A 295-nucleotide genomic window follows, 5' to 3' on the forward strand; every position below is an offset into this window, starting at 1 on the left:
TCTGCAAGGTGAGGGCCAAGTTAACAGCAAGGGAAAGGACTGAGGCACATGTACATGCATAATGACTGGTGACACTGTAGGTTAGCAGTGAATAGAGTACATAAGAATGCTGGCTCTATGTTAGCACAGTAAATGAACATTTCAAACTAACATAACAACAAACTCATTCTCTCTCTAGCAAATATAATCATCCATATGGGCAACAGGTAGAATGAGGCTTGGGAATGAGGTTTCAACCATCGAAATATCAAGTATAAATGCGAGACACATAAATGGACTTTCCTAAAATCACAAT

At 39.0% G+C, this 295-nt stretch overlaps 1 protein-coding gene across 1 annotated transcript in view; it reads right to left on the reverse strand.

Moving 5' to 3' along the window:
- LOC119594380 (C-Jun-amino-terminal kinase-interacting protein 4-like) overlaps positions 1 to 295 on the reverse strand; it is a gene marked incomplete in the record, with an annotated part of 97,279 nt that overhangs the window by 32,103 nt on the left and 64,881 nt on the right.

The sequence above is a fragment of the Penaeus monodon genome, chromosome 33, assembly GCF_015228065.2.
Source record: "Penaeus monodon isolate SGIC_2016 chromosome 33, NSTDA_Pmon_1, whole genome shotgun sequence".
NCBI lineage: Eukaryota > Metazoa > Arthropoda > Malacostraca > Decapoda > Penaeidae > Penaeus > Penaeus monodon.